The sequence below is a fragment of the Sphaeramia orbicularis genome, chromosome 5, assembly GCF_902148855.1.
Source record: "Sphaeramia orbicularis chromosome 5, fSphaOr1.1, whole genome shotgun sequence".
NCBI classification, from domain to species: Eukaryota; Metazoa; Chordata; class Actinopteri; order Kurtiformes; family Apogonidae; genus Sphaeramia; species Sphaeramia orbicularis.
In genome coordinates this window covers 40,437,404-40,458,878 of record NC_043961.1, presented here as the reverse complement: position 1 = coordinate 40,458,878, position 21,475 = coordinate 40,437,404, and the positions used below count along the sequence as shown (strand labels likewise).

The following is a 21,475-nucleotide window of genomic DNA, read 5'->3' as shown; positions in this document are numbered from 1 at the left end:
AAGGCACAGTTTGTTTGTCGATGCAGGTCAGAACCTCCTCTGTCTGAACGGCCTCTGATATGTGGAACTAAACTGCCGCAGGAGCAGCTACATGTGTAGGATGTGAGGCCGCGCTGCAGTTTATTCCCATTACTGCTTTGCACCACTGAAATACACATAGGTGCAGAGGTTATCAGCAGTTTCCAAGACAACAGGGTACATTCACATCTACGTCAGTGTTTTCCTGCTAACACATTTTATAAAGACTGAACTTTGCAAAATATGACTGGACTTGTGTTAGCTCAATGAAAAGAGAAGAAAAGGATAAAAAAGAGAAGAATAAATAAACAAAACAGTAACATGGGAATGGCAGAGCTCTGTCTGATTTCGTCACATGGTGTGGAGACAATATTCTGATCTCAGTATAACAAAAACTAAATATAAATGACAATTGACTTCAGGAAAAAAAACTATAAAGCCTGATGTAAGTATCGTCAACGGAGAAAAGGTCGAAATTGTGGACACTTACAGATACTTATACAATATTTGACTCTGATCTCAAATTTGATAAAAACACTGAGGCTATTGCAAAAAAGGCCAACAATGTTGACCTGCTGTTGTTTGATTTGGCATATGTGAAAGCAGTAATCGTGCTCCATTCTGGAACAAAACAACCGAGCTGAGACCGCTTGGAAGAGGTGCTCTCAGTTCTCGGTTGCAATCGCGATCGGAGCGGTTTGTTTACAGTGAGAACATGACCACAGTGATAGAAAAAGACAATTACAGTTTTCTCTACCACTCTGAGCAGCACTGGTTGCAGATAGTCATATATGAGGTGGAAATCAGGAATGTGACAGGGGCACATGCCACCGGGGATATTATACAGGGGTGCAGTCTGTACCATACGTACCTCACAATGAGTATGCACAGATCATACAACCGTACAAAGTGAAACTAAAGACACCTAACTAATTCCTCTAAGTCTCCCACTGTTGTGCAGCTCATTTTCTTTTTCACTACCTGCGGAAACTTTAATTTAAGGTGTCAGGATATTTGTTTAAGGGGGCATTGCCTACAACCAGGCCCAACTCTGAGTATGATATGCTGCAATGTCACAAATGTTACCATAAAGCAGAGCAGCTCTGTCGAAAAAGTGCTGCTGCCAGACGTAAACAAACAGTAGGTTCCACTTGTTTACATGGGTGTGGTGTTGGGGGCATGGAGCAGTGTGAACATGAACTGAAATAAGGTGATGTGCAACACTGTAACACATCGTAATACATCACTCTCTGAATCAGAATGAAATTCAGGTGTGACAACACCTTTATTCTTTTAATGAACTTAAATGTGTTTTTTTTTTTTTTATCGTTCTTTTAGTGAGAGTCTTTTAACCTTTTCTTTTATGTGTTGGTTTTATGGGGTGGCAGTGAAAGTAAAAAACAGCTTGTCTAGCATTGTCAAGACTTGTGCCAGGATCATAGGTGTGCAGATTGCTGATTTACACTCTCTGTGGCGCAGGCAGGTGCTCCAGAAAGCGAAGAGCTTTATTGGTCACTCAGATCAAGTGCTTAAAGAGAGGTTTGTCTGGATGCCTTCTAGGAGACACTATCTCACTCCCAGCAGGAAAACAAACAGATATGCTAATTCTTTTATTCCTTCTGCCATCAGGCTTTTAAAGGCTAGTGACAGTGCTTAGTGTGAAGTGTACACTGTTCATTTACATGTGCTGTTTTTTTAGGTTCTAAAATCTATTTTTGATCTATTTATTGCTAGTGTTACACTTTGTCACTGATGGTGAAACTGTTGCACTTTATGGCTGGATCCTTCAGCTACTGAAGTTCTGTCCTGTACGTTGACCGATCTATGTGAAATGTAGAATGTGTGTCTAATGTCCTGTTCTTTTGCTACGACCCATGTCTGCAAACTGAATTGTTTAGTTATTATACTGTTCACCTATATAAGACCCATCTTTCCAACAGCCGTCTGTGAAAACCTTGGTCATACTGGAAGGACTGGGTTCAAGTTGGAGCCTTACATGCAGCTATTTAAAAAAAAGAAAAAACTCTTTTTCCAGCATGTTTGCACACACTCCAGCTGGACCGAGTACAGAACAGCTGTTCCTGTGGTTGACTAATCACCAACGAATGACAAAAATACACCCAATCAGGTCAGTTACACATTTGAAGTGGAAAATTTCTGTCAGCAGATCCACCTTGGCTGAACTTAAAGTTGATCTTAATGACTAATCAGGTCCCGGTGAAACCACTTATTCACTTTTATTAATGTAACTAATGGAATGTCTAACTTTAAATGCAAACTTTATCCAAAATGTTGGAATAAATAACACACTGATATTATTTCATATTGAAGTCCTTGTAATAGATGTTTGTAAAACAGCATTCATAAAATTTGCTTATCAGCTTTATTATGAGCTGAAGATGTAGCTGCAAAATGAACAGTTAAGTGTTAATAATAAGATAATTCACTTACAGTAAACATAGAATTAATCAAAGTTATGAGAAAGAAAGAAAGAAAGAAAGAAAGAAAGAAAGAAAGAAAGAAAGAAAGAAAGAAAGAAAGAAAGGGAAAAAAAGAAAAATGTCAGTAAAGGCTCAAGACTTATATTATTCAGTATGTTTTTGTAAGGTTAATATAACATTCTTGAAAAACTCACTCCCAGCTTTGTCATTCATGTATAAACTACTTGACTTGGATTGGCCTGATTGGTTTTGGGGTTAACTCGCTTTATTGTCTCTGTAGGTAAATTCAGTCTCTACAGCGTGAGCTGCCATTGAAGGTGTTCAGGAACCAACTCCACATCGTCATCATCATCATTTACTCAGTGAGCAAACCAGTCTCACAGAAATGCCCCAGGCTGACTGAGAATCGAACATGGGAGCTGTGAGGTGGAAGCGCCAACCACTACACTACCACCCACCCAGTGTGGTGATGGAGTAATTAACCAACGCTTATTACAAAAATAGGACCAAGGGTTCTGTAGTCCAACGGCATATTTGAAGACATTCGTTTGACCTTTCAAGGTCACTCAAGCTCAAAGGTCATGGCACCAAATGAAAGCCCATATGTGACTTTCTATCTATTATCAATATATCAGTATTTTCAACTGTTTTAAGTTATAGCACTTTTTTGTGACAATTTTTCTCATTATAAACCAATGGGGATTTTTAACATTTTAAAAATCCATTAAAAAAATTCAAAAATCAATATTTCCCAGTTTTTTTTTTTTTAACTATCTTGGGAGACCATACCCCATAGATGTTCCACAACAAATATCAAGTCATTCTGACTGATGGTTTCAGAGAAGAAGATTCTTGAAAAATTGTTTACGGACAGACGACGAACATTTAAAAGCTCAGGAATGTCTGAAGACCGTATTGTAATTGTATCTGTACTGAGTGGTACAGCAGCGCTAAGACTGAACACATAAAGAATCATTGGTTGTCCATTCAAAGGGCTCAAACAGCTGACGTTGGCTTGTCTCTCAGCTCTGCTCCAAAATTCTTGAAACCATTACATATACACTTTCAAAAATACAGTTCTTTCAATGTTGTCATTCAAAAACACTAATTTCTAAAAGAATCCACTCCCTATATTTGTATTCAGGAGGAAAAACCCACTCAAGACTACGTACGTAAAAGAGGGGGGCTTCAGTGGAACATTAACGTTAACACGTCGTCTCATGCTTCAAGAGACTTTAAATATTTAACTATCTTTCTCTTACCTGAACTTAGTGCAATGATGCTGCCATAAAAGGAGTTAAATCATGCTGTTTCTGCTCAGCTACAGGCAGACATTGTAAGGGAGGATAGTGTAAAACTAGAAACATTTTACTGATACAATTACATTTTACACCTTGCCAGATTTCCTATTACGCTAATACAAAAATTCTAATCAGAGACATTATGCTCCTCTCAAAATATATTTGTTACAAACTAGCAATACATGAGTTTTTTTTTTTTTTTTTTTTTTTTGCAGTAGACAGGGAAGCTCAGCTTGCATTCATTAGAATGAAACCAAAACTGAATAGCTTTCTCTTTATTTAACCTTTATTTAAACAGGGGAAAAAATTATTTTTTGAGAATAAAATTCTCTTTTGCAAGTCTCCTGGCTAAGACAGCAGCAGCAGAAGTCACAGACAATAGAGATTTCATACACACATCTACACTGAAACATACATAAAACACATAGTAAAACTACGTTCAAAAACTACCAAAATGCATATAAAACTCCATCAATGAAAAAAAGGTACTAAATGTAAAACAACAATGTTCCTTTACCCATAAAGACCCAGTGCTACTTTTGTGGCAGTTCTCCTATGATTTTTTCCTGTAACTGTATCCCCTCTGAAGTGATTCATCACTATTTATTGTAATATCATCCTCTGTGTTTTGCATTGTTTCAGTGGAAATCATGTATTTCCCTATGTTTAATTTACTGATCATGTAGATGTTCATAAAAGGTCAGATTAAAGTTGAGGGTTATTATATCAGAAACACTGGAGACTTAAGAAAAAAGTGACTTTGTCAACAAAATCTGTTATTAATGGAATAGAAAACAAGCATTTCCATCCACTGTCATTGATCCAGGTCCATGGTTTTACTGGTGAATCAGTGTTGTAGTTGACGGTGTTTCCACGTTCACTATGAAGTCTCTGAACGTCCAAATGGGTCATATCTGATGACCGTGAAAAGATGCCAAACTGTATTTTACACCAATTATTTACTTGTATTGATAGGATTAGTAAATCAACAGGTATTAAACAGTTTAGATCAGTAGAAGACTATGGACACTAGAGGATGCTTGGGTTTTTATGGGTTAAAAGCATCTCAAAGCAGAGCCCAATTCAATCAGGGAGAAAAACATGTACAACCAGATTTATCCTTTTCCCATTCATTTAGAAGGACTTTGAATGCATTTACAGCTCCTTCAGTTTTATCTCCTTCTGTCGGCTGTTCCAGGCAGTGGGAGCAGAACATTTAAAAGCTTTCTTTCCCAGGTCTGTTCTGACTTTTAAAACATGTGGGGATAACAGATCCTGGGACCGGGGACTGTACTGCAGCATCTTATCTGCATCATGTCAGACAGAATGTGTATACTGATTGTTTGCTCTATGTGCCACTTCCCTCCAGAATACAGTGCGTAAGGATGTGGGTGAGTTTGACAGCAAGAGACACAGATAGAGAGACATCTGTGGATGCCCCCTGGAGAGACTGAGGCATCCCACATGGTTCTATGTCAGGGTCTGAGGGCTTTGATGAGGCTCCTGCTGTCTCCTCTTATATCTACAGCTGAATCCTCGCTGATACAACCCTGGAATACACACACAGTGGCACATAACATGTGACTAAATCTTCAAAGAAGATCATCCAAAACCTTTGATGCTGCCTGAGTTACAGTTATAATGTCCTCGTACAGAAGGACACTGGGAGCTGAGCAAACTGGCAGAGCATTCACTGTTTTGCCTGAGGACATTTTTGTCAGCTGTTGTTTGGGTCATTTTAACTGTGAGGCCAGTCTGTTACCACTTCACTGTCCACAGAACCAAATGGTGTTACATAACAATATGTAATGTTCTGAGTTATTGCCCGAGAATGTGCGTATTTCATTGGATTACGTGATAATAAATGCTGTAAATTGGAAAACAGCAAAACACGTGTCACACTTCAAACTAACAGGAAACCTGCTGTGTGGACTGGCCTTAAAAATCAGCATAAATCAACAACATACAAATGCCTCATACAGCCACGGGGATAGTATTAGCCTTAACAGGATAAAGATGATGACTAGATGGAGGTCTGTTTTTAGTCACACTTTCAATTTGTGCAAATATATGTATTGTTAAAGGGGTCATATTTTGCTAAATCCACTTTTATTAGTCTTCGGTACATTTATTTGTGTATTCGGTGACCCTAATAGTTCAAAAAGTTTGAATTTGAGCCCTCTTTATATTCGTTTCAGCAAAAATTGAGTGTGTTTCTACAGCCTGTTTCAATTCCTGTGTAATTTGTTATGTTTTATAACTAGTTACATCACAAGATTTGCACATATAAGGTCAAGACTTCGGACAAACATTTCTCTGAGTACGCCATAATTGTTTGTCAGCAGCAGTGGTTGTAGTAAAAACTGAAAATATGTCTAAACTTCAAGCTGATTAACTAAAATGTTCAGTTGTTTGTTGTATTAACGAACACAAGTGGCTGAACGGGACAGAGCAGCACAGCCAACGACCTGGAGGGGGTGGGGTGTGAAATGGCTTATTTGCATTTAAAGGGCCAGCGCTCAAAATGACCTTTCTGGTGTCCTTACTCAGAAATAGAGTTGAAGATGGACGTATGGAGTTGAATTAATGAAGAATTAAGACCCAAGCATAGCATTTACAGTTTATGTAGATCACAGGGAAATGTTTTAAAATGCATAATTCCATTTAAAAAAGCAAAATATCACTCATTTAAATTAAAAAGTTCACTAAATGTTCACTCAGCTAGTACAAGAAACACACAGGAATGACAATCAATTTAACCAGCAACAAAACCTAACCAGGTATTAAGAGCTGGTGAAAAAGTCAGATTGGGTTTATTGTGGCTGTAGGTTTGGTTATATTCAAGCATTGACGAGGAAACACCATCCACCATCATCCAAAGAAATATGTGTCCTTCTCATATCAACATTAGATTGTACTTGCAATTTGTCTTAGAATAACTTACAACTGAGTTAACATCAGACAACATCACCTGTAGATCTGAAGATCCAACTGCTCCCCCCGGAACCTTTACAGCATCTGAACTTGACTGATCAGCATCTTGTGTGTAACAAAAATAATGCACTGCAGATTAATTTATAAAGACCCAAACTTCCATCACTGACCAACAGCATCTACTGATTTAAACTGTTGATCCATTAATCCTACCAATATGTGTAAAAAATTGGTGTAAAATACAGTTTGTCATCTTTTCATGGTCATCAGATATGACCCATTCAGAGGCTCCGTAGTGAACGTGGAAACACCGTCATCTTCAACAACATTGATTCACCAGTAAAACCCATGGGGTTGGATCACTGACAGTAGATGGAAATGCTTGATTTATGTTCAGTTAATGATAGATTTTACTGAAAAAGTCACTTTTTCTGCAGTTTTCTCATTTTTTGGTATAAGAATTGTCAATATTAATCTGAGCTTTTATGAATGTTTTCATGGTCAGTAAATTAAATACAAGAAAATACCTGATTTATACTGATAAAATGCAAAATTCAGATGACAATATTATAATAAAGGGTGATAAATCACTTAAAAAAGGTTAGATATAGAGACAATTTCCTTTGGGAACTGTCACAAAAGTAGTACTGGGTCTTTACGGGTTAAACGACATAGGCCTATACTGTATATACAGGGTGGGGAAGCAAAATTTACAATATTTTGAGGCAGGGATTGAAAGACAGTGTATGACCAATTAGTTTATTGAAAGTCATGAGAATTTATTTGCCACAAGAAAATTTACATAATAGAAAATGTTTTTATTCTGTGTGTCCTCCTTCTTTCTCAATAACTGCCTTCACACGCTTCCTGAAACTTGCGCAAGTGTTCTTCAAATATTCGGGTGACAACTTCTCCCATTCTTCTTTAATAGTATCTTCCAGACTTTCTCGTAATAGTTTTGCTCATAGTCATTCTCTTCTTTACATTATAAACAGTCTTTATGGACACTCCAGCTATTTTTGAAATCTCCTTTGGTGTGACGAGTGCATTCAGCAAATCACACACTCTTCGACGTTTGCTTTCCTGATTACTCATATGGGCAAAAGTTTCTGAAAAGGTATGGATAATAGTGTTAGGTATGATTATGACATCAATATATGTTTGGTTTCAAAACAATTGACGTAGTGCCTGCTGAGAAAAAACAACTAAATGTTTATTGTAAATTTTGCTTCCCCACCCTGTATATATTTGGAAAATCAGCAGCTCTACTTCTTTAACCTGCTCCTTTACTCTCTGCCAGTGAGTCATGACATATCCATAGGCTAACATTCACCCCAGACCCAGGCCGACTTTACCATCAGAAAGACAAGAGCATACAAACAAGTGTATCTAATACTGCTGGGGACAATCTTGTCTAACCAGAATACTGATAAACACATATCCTACCATCCTTATGCAAACCCACAGTCTTGATTATGGTGAAAATTCAGATATGTGATTTGAATTTATTGGCGCAGTAATCAGTGATACATCTAGGGTGTACCCGTATGTGGCTAACTGTCATGATGTTTTGGGTGCATTACGTGACATATTATTTTTCAACCACCAGCCCCAAACAAAAAAACACTACTCACTGATGGCAAAGCCTAGAAGAAGAGAGAAGAAGAGAAGAAGAATGAACCCACCCGCCACTGAAGCATTAAATATTAACAGGTTAATATTCAACAGTTAAACTTCATAAATGGACAACCTTACTGGTCATTAAAACATAATAATCACTAATTACTTCATCCGGCTGCTGTGTTTTCTATGAATGTTTAGGGTAAAGGAAATAGCTGTTAATTAAAACCTACATATGAGTATTGATTGCAAGTGATTTGCCTTCTGAGACAGGATATGTAATTTTTCCTTCATATATTCTCTAATGTATCCTTGATGGGGGGGGGGGGGGGGGGGGGGGGGTTGCATACAGGGATCAATAGTGTATCAGATTATTATTACACAGAGTTGTAAATATATCCACAGCAAGACCTGCTGTAAAACACCAGCCCTGACATCTAGGTTTGTTGCATCAGCTGTCTTGAATTTAGTAAAACGTTAAAAAAAATAAAAAATACATACATAAATAAATGAAATAGCTGACTAAAATTAGAAGTTACCTAGCAACTACTACTAGGTAGCAGAGCTGCAGAGAAAGTGTTGCTGCCCTTACTAAAAGGCAAGTAGGCATTCCGTAAGGATAGATACGAGACACTTGCGGGGATCAAATCTATGACCTTTTCATTTTCTAAGGATCAAATCGACAGATTAGGTCGCTTTGCCATTTATCTGCTGCTCTTATTTCTGTGAGGAACACTGACTTCTCTTAGAGAGGTAGGCAGTGATCCTTTATGCACGTACTGTGAATAAAAATAACATGCTGAAAAATGCATAACGCAAGAAATGTGAAAGAAAAAGCCACTGGTAAGAGAGGGTAGAGAGTTTAATGCCAAATACTATACTGCTCCAAAAACAAGCAAAGATTTGACCATTTTTCTTATATGACAAAAAATCCATTTGTATCTATGTGATCTATTAAACTCTTTCCTTAATTACAAAATGACTGTTTGCATTAGGAACAATCAGTAATTGTGTCACCTCAACTCCATAATAATAATAAAAAATATTAGAAAGCTGACTATTTTTGATTCTATTGTGAAAGTCATGACTTCATATAATCAACACTAAAATGAAAAACATACATAGCTGAGTAAAACACTTTGGTGTTCACTGACATGACCAAAACAAGTCCTGTACAACCCCAAAATACTAAAATTATTATTATCTATAAATTATAGGATAATCTGAATGAGACCCCTGAAATATGCAGTAAATATAAAAAAAAAAAATAAAAAAAAAAGATTAGATTAGATTTCTATGGCGTTTTTCAAGGCACCCAAATCATTTTACATTATTGATCCATTATTCATTCACTCTCACATTCTTACTCTGGTGGTGCTAAACTCTGCCCACAGCTGCCCTAGGGCAGGCTGACAGAAGCGTGGCTGCAAATACGCGCCAAACAGCCCCTCCAACCACCACCAAACATTCATACACCAGTGTGAGTGACACTGGAGGCAAGGTGGGTGAAGTGTTTTGCCCAAGGATACAACGGCACAACAGCTGACTAGGACAGACAGGATTCAACCCACCAACCCTTTGGTTATTGAATGACCTGCTCTACCTCCTGAGCCACAGCTGCAATATGATGATTTATGTTCAGGACCATGTTACGTAAATGGCACTTATTTCATTTTCATTAAATATCAGATGGGTGACACAGTGGTGCAGTGCTTGGCACTCGTGCCTCACAGCAAGAAGGTCCTGGGTTCGATTCCAACACCAGTCGACGGGGGGTGGGACCTTTCTGTGTGCAGTTTGCATATTCTCCCCGTGTTTGCGTGTTCTCTCCAGGTACTCCGGCTTCCTCCCACAATCCAAAGACATGCACTGATAGGTTAACTGGTTAATCTAAATTGCCCATAGGTGTGAATGTGAGAGTGATTGTTTGTCTCTATATGTCAGCCCTGCTGTGAACTGGTGACCTATCCAGGGTGTACCCCGCCTTCGCCCCTATGTAGCTGGGATAGGCTCCAAGCGACCCCCGTGACCCTAGTGAGGATAAAGCGGGTTCAGAAAATGAATGAATAAATATCAGATTGTGTAAACCAAGATACTTCTGGGCAATGAAATAATAATAGATAAAAATTTTATTACATGTCTTTTTAGCTTGCTGTAAATCACCAAAGGTATCAATGTAGTTTTATTAATTGCTATTACTTCTTCTGAAAGAGGTATTATCTAATAAACTCAAGGAACCATGGGTAAGTATTTTAGTAGTGAGTGGCCAGCAAGAAACTATAGGAACTGACTGAGTTTCATTAGTTTATTAGACATTCCCTGCTGTGGACATTTCTCCACTCGCATATTTATATGTTTTAATCGACTTCCAGTTGCAGCCATGGGTTACTTTCATTGTGATTAACCAACTGATTACTTTCTTCATTCATTAAATAGTTGTAAAAATATTCTTATGATCCTATGATAACCTCTTTTTTTAAACACTTCAAAGATATTCAGTTTTCTGTCACAGGAGAAAAGACATTAGAAAATATTCACATTTAAGAAGGTGCAATGAAGGACTCAACCACCAAAACAGACCAAGCAGTCATTAGGTCAGGAAATATTGTCATAGTTATGTCAAGGCAGTATGAATTTATGATTTTAACTTCTCTAAACCAGATGCAGCTGCTTTGAGACTACAAGGGAAGCAACACTTCCTTTAGAATTTAAGCAGAAAAAAAGTGGATAGTGTCAGGAGATTAATTCTCATGAAAGCTATTTCCCCCATGAATACCACACTTTTTAATCTGTACGCATTAGCCTTTTTGAAGTAATTTCTTGTAAAGCATGATAGTTCCAATGGATTTCTCACACTGAAGCAGAGGCTGCTCTCACCTCAAATCCATTGAAGCAGGAAGGTGGGAGTGTTTGAAAAAATCTAGTCAGTCATTGGACAAAATATGTAAAATAAGTAATTTCCCAGACTCATCATGTCAACAAGGATAAGTAGAATGGGGTGGGTCTTGAAAAACCTCCAAGGACCAATGAAATGACAGGACTTGTGGTTTTCACTCGTGATTGGATGAAACAGGGACAAGAGTTTTTTTGTGCCTGGTAGTCCTCTTAAGTGTCATTGGCCACAGCTAGATCTTCATCATTCAGCAGCATGATCTGTTTGCCAGAGAACTCTTCTAGGAATCACTGAATATATTAATTGAAAGGAAATTGCAAAGAGTCCGGAAAAGAGTCTGATTTGTTATGATAGGGTAATTAATAATTTCTTAGAGAAGGAAACGAGGGGGGAATTATAAGTTTATGATTTGTAAAAATGCTACTTTTGATTCTCCTATTCTTAAGACCACCAGCCACCACTGTTATAAACAAGTCTAAGCAGCTGCATAAACTGAAGAACAGGTTCACTACCACAGAGCACATCTAAAGGCCACAGATCAGCACCAAGGACAGCACCACAGGGAGCCCACTGTGTGGCAGAGAATCTATTTTCCAGTCCAGCTGCTTCACACTATCACATCATGGACACTGCTGACCACTCAGTAATCAGCAGTAGAGCCTTTTCATCCAGCCATGCTCACAAGGAAAACCCCCATTGAGAAGATGAAATAGAGTCAAACCTTGAACAGGTTCCCCGCAGGAGCTAAAGAAAGTGTAACAAACCCAATAAGAGCAACAATTGGAGCTTAAGACCCCTATCTGCTGACAAATACTGAACATTTGGAAGAGGCACAGACATCACCTTTCAAAAAGTGTATCGCTCTATATTTATAATATAAAAAAAAGCACACACAAAAAAGGCTTCTGCTCCTTTGAACTACCATGTATAATGTTGCCTATTTTAATCTGATTCAATGCTTCCTATACCCTGTCACACTAAAACAGCTTTATTTATTTTTATTTTTTCTTTTCCAAAACACCTTACATTCACACTCTGACACATAAATATTAACACACAAATAAAATACACTCAAGACTCAGACAAGGCAACAAAAAAAATTTGTTCTACTGACTTAAAGTGTTTATGTATGGATAAGAAGCCCAAAAATGCATCACCGCAGACTGGCCAATATTCTGTGACACAGGTGTCAAACATACGGCTCATGGGCCAAAACCAGCCCACCAAAGGGTCCAATCCGGTCCATGGGATGAATTTGTGCATTGCAAAAATTACACTAAAGATATTAATACCAATAATTTGGTGTTACACTCATTTTAGTTCAGGTTTCACATGAAGACTAATATGATCTAAAGTGGGTCAGACAAGGAAAATACTATCATAATAACATAAATAATGAAACTCCAAATTTGTATCTTTTAGTATATAAAGGTACAATTACATGAAAATATTTACTTTCAGAAACTGTCCTTTCACAAAAAATGTAAATGACCTGAACAAATATGAATAACCTGAAATCTCTGGAGAAAAAAAAGTGCAAATTTAACAATATTCTGCCTGTTACTAAATGTTTTGTGTATTTGTAGATCACTGTGATCTGTAAGTTTTAATGCACATGTGTAAATGGTAAACTGAGGCAGAATATTGTTAAAACTGAATTTATTTTTCTTAGGACATTTCAGGTTGTTCATGTTATTCACATTTCTAAGTACAATGTTCAGATGTAAACATTTTTATAATGCAATTCTACTTTTTTCACTGTTATTATTTTACTAGTCTGGCCCACTTCAGATTATATTCCACTGAATACGGAACCTGAATTAATATGAGTTTGACATCCTTGTTCTATGAGATCATCATATGTTTGGAGTAGGGATGCACCGATACCGATACGAGTATCGGGCATCGGCTCCGATACTCAGTGTGTGTACTTGTATTCGTACTCATAAAAGACATCCGATACAAATGCACCGATACCACTTACGGCCGTGTGACCTTCACAGTTCAGTGCAGCAGGTACGCGGTGGTGGAATAATGTGTGGGGAGTGTGAAGAGTGTGGAGATTTTTCAAAATAAATGACGGTGATAAAAGTAACTCTGACTGCAACTAACGTTAAAGACACAGACAGATACGGATGCAGCATTCTGTCCGTCCTCTGCGTACATTCCATCTGTTTTCCAGGTGCTGGCGGATGCGTACCCAGACAGAGAATACCACTGGGAATATGGAGTGATGCAGACCGCCACCAGCGGAAGTGAAAATGAAACTTATCACTCATTTCTCTTTTCTCTGCCTGCTGAAGCTGAGCTTTTAAACCTTACCAGTGAAAACACTATAATATTAGTATCACATTAGTGTTACCTTTGTCGTCTCCATGTTTGTTATTACTGACTTTCTTCCTCTTCTTCTCCAGAAACTTTACTCTTCTTCATGGTATTTGTCCAGTATAGTTAATTCAGAGCAGCGCCCCCTGGTGGATTAATTGAGAAACGCTCATTCCAACACATTAAATGTCAGTAGCAGCACTTTTTTCCAGTCAGACTAATGACAACGACAATAAAGCACATTTACAAAAGGAACTAAGAACTGGAATGGGATTATTAAGTACTCGTATCGGTACTCAGTATCGGCAAGTACTCAAATGTAAGTACTCGTACTCGGTCTAGAAAAAAGTGGTATCGGTGCATCCCTAGTTTGGAGTGTTCCTGTCCTGTGAGTGCCAAGGATCTCCAAAAAACTCAGAGAAACAGCCCTGTTTTCAGCTTTGTGACAACATATTCTCAAAGAGGCATTGAAGAGTTTACTGAGCTTGAGAAAGAGCAAAATTTAAAAGTCAATCCATAATGGTTAATCACAGACAATAGAAGTCAACACATCTGGAGCAGGTGGTTTTCACTAGAAGCACAAAAAAAAAAAAGGTAAAAACTAACTAAAGCTGTCAGACAAATGGAGTGGAGTAAAAGGTAAAATATTTGATAAAGCTGCATGAAATTGAAATACTCAATAGATCACAATAGAAGGGGATGTCCACAGTTATTAACAGACTAAATCATATCAGTTGTTCAACAATTCACTAATTTAAGAGCAACTACCTTTTAACTCAGTAGGACATTGAGAGGGCCTTTAACGACAGACGTGATTTTACAGTCCTTACCAGGATCACTGTAAACCCCCACTGTGTTGAAAGAACTCCTACAGATTATGCCTGGCAGGAGGAAAACTATTGCATTTAAGGCAGAATGATGCAACATTTTCAAATGAAAAATCCGGCCGCAGTACTGAACACACTAACAAGTGGTGAAAATTCCCCATTCTTGAAAGTGAAGCCTCAGAAAAACTGAAGTTCAACTCAAATTTTCAAACAAAATTAGAATAGAATAAAGTTTTATTTTCTCATGCTAAAAACCTTCAAATATTTAACTCTTAACAACCTCTAAACCCTGAACATACGAGCCAAAACCGGCCCACCAAAGGGTCCAGTCTGGCCTGCAGGATGAATTTGTGAAATGGAAAAATTAAACTGAGATATTAACAATCAAACGTGTCACCTACAGCTCAATATGATTGAAAAGTGGACAGAACCAGTAAAATAATGGCACAATAACCTATAAATGATGACATGTACCAAGTTTGCTCTTCGTTTTAGTGTAAAAAAAAACCTTAAATTACATGATGAAATTGTTTCAATTTACAATCTATCTTTTCACAGAAAAGGTGAATAATCTAAACCCATGAACAACCTGACATTTAACCAACATTCTGCCTGTTACTAAAGGTTTTGTGTGTTTCTAGATCCACTGTGATCTGTAAATTGTAATGCACATGTGTAAATGAGGCATAATATGGTTAGAATTGCACTTCTACTTTTTTTTTTTTGCAATTTTTTTGGTTATATTGTTAAATTTAAAAAAGAACAAAACCAACCAAATATTGAGCAAAAATATTGATAAAAAAGAATAAAACTGACCAAAAATCGAGCAAAATAATGAAAAAAATGAACAAACCAAACAAAAACTGAGCAAAATAATGTAAATTACACTTACTTTTCATAAGAGATTTTAGGTTGTTTACAGTTGTTCAGGTTATTCACATTTTCATAATATAATTTTACTTTTTTCACACAAAAAGAGAAACATTTGAATTATTATTTATAGATTATTGTGCTGTTATTTGACTGGTCCGGCACATTTTAGATCAAACTGGGCTGAATGTGGTCCCTGAACTGATGCCTGTGCTCTATACTGTACAGTACTAACTTTGTATTTCAACTTCCTATTGAAACTTTCCAGGTATTCAGGAGTGCAAAAGGCTGAGATAAAATAACTTGAAAATTTCAAATAATATAAAATCACACATCCCTCCGACCCCAAACTCATCATACATGAGAAATAAGTAGAGGGAAGGAAAATAAGCAAGGTAGGATGCCCATTTGGAGATACATGCAGAGACTTAACAGTGGCAACCCTAAGCTGTTTAGCTTTTTGAACTGCACTAAATGTCTTATCTAACACACCCAGCAACTCCTATGCTCTATTGATTTGTGCACCTTCTACTAAGTGAGGGTCCCTGTACACAGGAGCTGCTACACAAACCACCTCTGCCTCATGATAACAAATGTATTTTTCTCAGGGGAAGTTTGCTGAGCACACCTTTCTCATTTTAGCAGTGATCTCCTTCCTATGTACACACACACACACACACACACACACACACACACACACACACACACACACACACACACACACACACACTGCTCTTGTGCTCATTTTAAAACACCGCAGCTACACCACAGCCCAGGTTAATAAAGTGGAATATGTTAAATTTGTTGCTTGTTGCTGTTGGTGCAAACATCAGTCGCCCCTTCATGAAAATAAGAAGTAAATGAAACTTTATATCATGTTAATGACATAAATATGTGTTCCATTCCTTGAGAACACTTTGAAGATGTCAGAGAAGAAAAGTCAAATGTTCCTTTTGTTTTCAGTCCTAGTTCACCCAAAGACAACGGCTAAAATGGCCCCAAAGCTGATTGTTTCCCCCTCTCATTGTCAGTGCAACATCAATCTGAACAGTTACAACACAATTCATGTGACTTTAACATCACACAGGGGAAAAAAATACAAAACACATGGCCCCAGAGCCAGAAAAAGTCTGCACTCCAACTCTACCCAGCACAAAACATCCTCAAATGAAAACAACCCTCCAAAGAACCAGTGAGGCTATATTTTGTTTTGACACAAGTGTTGGGTCAAAGACAGTCTGACTGAATGCCAGGGGACTGTTGAGGTGGGCAAGGTACACAAGACCAAGACAGATTTTACAACAACAGAGCAGTATGCTAACTGTACCACAAACCTATTAGGGCAAAAGTTCTAAAATTGTCCTCTACATTAATTTCGAGGCAGAATTTGCAAAGCAGTCAACCATCCAAGAATCACCAGAGAAATGTTTCTTTTCTTTTCTTTTTTACACAGTGTGTTTCCCCAGTGACATATGTCATGGTGGTTTACAGAAAAATGACATGATTCTCACTTCAGTGCTGACATTTAACTAGGTGTATTTGCCTTTTTTTTCATGGTATTTTAACCACAATACTGAGATGTAAAAACTCAATATTTATTACAGTCTACTCTCGTTATACCGCCAACTTCCGTTCACAGCCAAATTGGCGGTATAGCGAAAATGGCGTTACAACGGGTTGCGTCCATAATGTGCATGTCTTTACTATATGATGTCTATGCTGCCTCCGTTAACCCGTTCTAGTTGCGTTTCTAAATAAATCTTGATTCTGTTATGTTGTAAGGGATCATTTAAAGTGGGGAAACATTTTAAGCATTATTATACCGTGTCGGGAAATGACACCCCATCATCTTGAGGCTTTGGCTTAATCCCACGTCCTCTTCCCGACATCCTGACCTACTGAGTGTTCTGCGATAAATGAACGGTGGCCGTTCCGTAGACCTACTCGTAGCTTGTCGCGATCAGCGTGTGGCGCGTTTGTTTCAGTGCATTGTTAAAATTTATGTGTACTCGATGGCAATCACGCTGGCGGTATAACGGTCGGGAAATCAATGGTACAAGTGTTGTTTGTGCATGGAACTGGGCTGGCGGATGGCGATAGGCGGAAATGGCGGTATAACGGCAGGTGGTTTAACGAGAGTAGACTGTATCAATAAGTCCCAATCTGAAATGAGGTCCCTGTTTCACACTATGCATTTGATACTTGAATTCAGTTGCTGAATGTGTTGATTGATTGATTGATTGATTTTTAAAATTGGACACTTTCTATTAATGAATAGAAAGTTACTTACTATAATTAATAGAAAATTGACTACATTTAAATACGAAAGATTATAGCCAAACAGCTAATTTTCATCTCAAGTCTCATTGGCATGGTAAAAAAGAAAGAAAAAAAGGGAAAAAAATCAACAACAAAACAAAACATAAAACACAATAACTTACAAATAACATAATACCGTAACTGAATTAAGACAATTGGTCTATGTGTGCATGTGTGTATGTGTGTATGTGTCCGGGGATTTGCACAAAATCCACACAGAGCTGACTGCTGCAGTTTGACATACTTACGTATTTTTGGTGAAGGAACAGATGAGTGAAAACAGCAAGTTGACAGGACCAGTATTTTGGGAGATATTAGTAATTTTGGAATACAATAGCTTTACAATCACGTTATGTAACGCCCTCAGCTGATAGATGGTCTGACTCTTAAACTGATGGTTCACTTTGCCTTTACTGAAACCTTGTATAAACATTTTAACTGTAGTGAACACACCGTAATAGCTGGTTAGAAAACACAATAAAATACAATTACTCTTACAGCATGAAATGCTGTAACCTTTTTAGCCTTATTAACAATCCATGAATTACATTGACCTTTTTATAAACCTTTCTTATTCATCTTTAGCTTAACCATCTCTAAATGGAGTGCATATTAACACGTTTTAACCTTTACTTAACTGTATAATGAACTGTAAATAAAGTAACTCTTCCGCAATTTTCTGTAATTACCTTGACAAAATATGGAGCTTAGGTTACTATTATTATTTTCTTGAGACCTTACAATAGTTACTAATTTACACAATTCAAAGTTAGCAAAGTATTACTCAGTTTACCATAGAAGATAGCACCATCTGGTCGATAAAATAAGTGCAGCAACATGCAAAAAATGCAAAATACGTACGTAAAATATATAACAGAACGACTGAACACAACAGTGATAAACACAAACCTTGTTTCCATATCAACCAGGTGCCAATAGCCATCTTATTATATATCATATATATTATTAGCCAGCTTTTTCATTTAACTTTCTTTTTAGAATGCGTTTTCACTACATACATGCAGTACTGTCGATAGCTTTAGCTGAATATTTTCTCTGCCATTTCTGACAGGAAGAGGACATGTCACAGCACAACGTCCATCAAAATAAAAGCATGAACTTTGAATACAGTATAAAATTATTTAGCAAAAGAAATGCTTATGAGGTTATTTACATCCCTACGGGTCAACGCACTAGTTACACTATACATGTCCCTTTAACACTATTGCGCATATACTTTCTATATACTTTCACTCTTTTTATGTAAGTCAGTCTGGCTCCTCTCTGCTCTGGATCAACACTTGCTGATCCACAGTTCTGTACTCACAGGAGTCACTCAGAATACAAACATGGATGACAGCTGGGATTCAGAAGGTGGAGAGACGATGACATGATGGAGCTGAGACGTACTTGAAGTGATTCTTCAGAAAAACTTGAAGACATGTATCCTAACTGGGCTCTACTTGAAACTATGTCAAAACCAAGAGCTTCTTGTTCTTGTTCTGTAGCTGTGGGTGAGTTCAGGACCAGCATCTGATGTTAGCCCCATCTTAAAAAAAAAAAAATGTGAACAGCACCAACAGCGCTGACAACAATCTATCACAAAGAAACTGTTGTAAACATTGAATGGATAATAAGGATCATACAGTATCAGACTGGTCTACTGTGACTTCAGTACAGGCTGCTTTAATGTAACTAGCTTTTAGCGATATATTTAAAAAATCTGGTCTGTTTTGTTATGTTGTTGTTCACGGTTTGCCATTTGAGTCTTGTCATATCTGAGGGTTTGATGGGTGTGAGCTTCACTGGGAGAAACTTCTTTGAAATATTGCATAGAGAAAGGAGACAACTGATGATTTGTATTCAGCTGCAGCGTTCAGCCGTGTCCACTGTTACACACTTTGTTCTCCTTAGAGACTAAACACCATTCATCTACACATACACAAAACAACACACAACACAGCGTGGTGAGCTGTTTAATGACACATTTCAGGCTTGATGCACAAACAAGCCAAAACACACATAACATTTGACACTAGGACCATATTCAAGATTCAAGAATGTCATTATGTGCACATGATGGAATTTTTCTTAGAGGTAGTTCACGGCTGGATAAAAATAAAAAAGAGAAAATATAAAATCATGTAAGAATATGTACGTCAATATAAAAACACTAAAGAATTAGTGTATCAAGACTATGTACAATGTATATAGAAAGAAGTGTAAAATACAGTATGTACATATATGTATACACACATTTGCATCACCCAGTCTTGGCTGCATGAACACACTATACACACACAAACACACACAAATGCCCCATGCTATGAGCACTGGATTCATTTATAAAGGGAGTCACTGGGTACAGAGTGTGGGGGGATTTAGTGATCCCAACAGCGCCTTGAGATTTGGAGATCAATCACTAACGCACTAAGAGGCAACTACACACACACACGCACACACACGCACACACACACACATACAAAAATACTCAAACAACTGGCCCCGAATTCCACCAGCAGCCCATCATGCATCTTACTCTCCACACACACAACAAAACACAAATACAGAACAAAATATATCAACTCTATATATAAAATATCAACTCTATATATAAAATGTCAAGAGATAACTTTTTTGTGATCTGGCGCTATATAAATAAAATTTGATTGATTGAGTGATTTAATTGGTTTTCCCCTGTAAGTCGCTTTGGAAAAAAGCGTCTGCCAAATGCGTAAACATAAACATAAACTATACATGAGGTCATGTGGTTGTAAAATATGTCACATTTGATGCCTTTGACTAAAAACTTTGCATCATCTTCTTATGTTTGACCACTACAACATTCACAGATAATCCACAAGACGGGCATCGGCAAGCAAAAAAAAAAGTGAAACAAGTGGTGCCAGGCACAAAACCCCCACCCCTCGCACATATTGTAGCTTATTTTGGCATCGATACAGCTGATGTCATCATGTCTATGTGTGTGTTGATGTCAGTATAGACAAATTTCGGCCATCATAAGTAAATGGAAAAAATAAAAAGATTTTAAATCAAATCAAATTTTATTTATACAGCATCAAATAATAACAAAAGTTATCTCATGACACTTTACATATAGAGCCGGTCGAAACCAGACTCTCAGGCCAATTTACAGAAACCCAACAGAATCCTCCAGGAGCAAAAATGTATTAAAATTTTTTTTATCTTTGACCGACTTTACCCAAAATGTAATCCCATCTATTCTGGGTGACTGGTAATCTAGAAACACAATTTGGTATGAATTCAACCAACAGTTTTGCTGCTAAAGTGTTAACAAACAAAGAAACAAACCAAACCAAAAACAATAGCCCTTGCCTCCCCTTCGGGGGTCAGTGTAATAATGTGCTCAAGGAAGTGCAGTAAACTAGAGAAATTGTTTATATTTTTTAATTGCTACAAAAATACACACCACACTGGTTAAACAATACAGAACCATCAACACAGTGTTTGTCCCTTTCCATTCAACTTAGCTGCTGCATCTGTGTGTTATAATGGTCAGGAACCCATGTAAATGTCGGCTTTAACTGTATGTATTTGGTTTAAGCAGAGAACAGAGCGTTGCTGGGGGCATGTACTCCCAAAGTCACCTGATCAAACTAGTCCCTGTGTGTGTCTTTGGTGTCACACAGATGTTTGTTGAAGAGACTTGCTCCAAAGGCATTGTCTTTGATCCTCAGACACATCTATGCCGAGTCCTACATAAATAAAGGCTTAGATCTGTTGGGAACACATGCAATGTACTGTACATACGGTACACTCTCAGCAGTACCTGTGGCAGAACATCTGTCCAACATGTTCACGTTGTGTTGACAAAGGAAGTGCTGTGTTTAGCTCTGGTACGGCCTATATAGTGCTAAAGTAAGTTTACTGTCAAAATATTTGTGT

The 21,475-nt window shown here is 37.5% G+C and overlaps 1 protein-coding gene and 2 long non-coding RNA genes across 3 annotated transcripts in view; 1 reads left to right on the top strand and 2 right to left on the bottom strand.

Annotated features, from left to right (window-relative positions):
- grip2b (glutamate receptor interacting protein 2b) overlaps positions 1–21,475 on the bottom strand; it is a 388,052-nt gene that overhangs the window by 285,423 nt on the left and 81,154 nt on the right. The window lies entirely within an intron of this gene.
- On the bottom strand, positions 4,033–18,169 carry LOC115419612 (uncharacterized). Its single transcript, XR_003935450.1, has 3 exons — positions 17,980–18,169; positions 10,294–10,298; positions 4,033–4,044 (listed from the first exon to the last, which is right to left on the bottom strand). It is a non-coding gene; the product is annotated as an uncharacterized LOC115419612 (long non-coding RNA).
- The window catches only part of LOC115419608 (uncharacterized), a 24,350-nt gene continuing 14,925 nt past the window's right edge, over positions 12,051–21,475 (top strand). Inside the window, exons 1-2 of the long non-coding RNA XR_003935446.1 lie at positions 12,051–12,062; positions 19,728–19,732. This is a non-coding gene — a long non-coding RNA (uncharacterized LOC115419608). The remainder of the gene's footprint in view (positions 12,063–19,727; positions 19,733–21,475) is intronic.